Source organism: Egretta garzetta, unplaced genomic scaffold, assembly GCF_000687185.1.
Source record: "Egretta garzetta isolate BGI_Z169 unplaced genomic scaffold, ASM68718v1 scaffold430, whole genome shotgun sequence".
Taxonomy (NCBI): domain Eukaryota; kingdom Metazoa; phylum Chordata; class Aves; order Pelecaniformes; family Ardeidae; genus Egretta; species Egretta garzetta.
Window position 1 is genome coordinate 2,073,623 of NW_009258267.1, and position 241 is coordinate 2,073,863.

Sequence of the window (241 nt, forward strand, 5' to 3'; positions counted from 1 at the left end):
TTGGCAAATCCCCAAGCGCTGTCAATCATTTGCCCAAGGACCTGCCAGCTCAAAACCCGTTAGATGGCTAAATCACTCCGAAGGCGCTTTAATACCTACATAAATGTACGGGTGGGGTCAAAAGGGGCGGGGGAGCCCGTGTTTGGCCACCCCGGCAGGGCGCTGCCGAGCCAGGGTCTCTCCCTTCCCGGCCGCGGGGGAGGCCGGGTGCCCGGAGCTCCCCCCGCGGGAACCGGCGGCG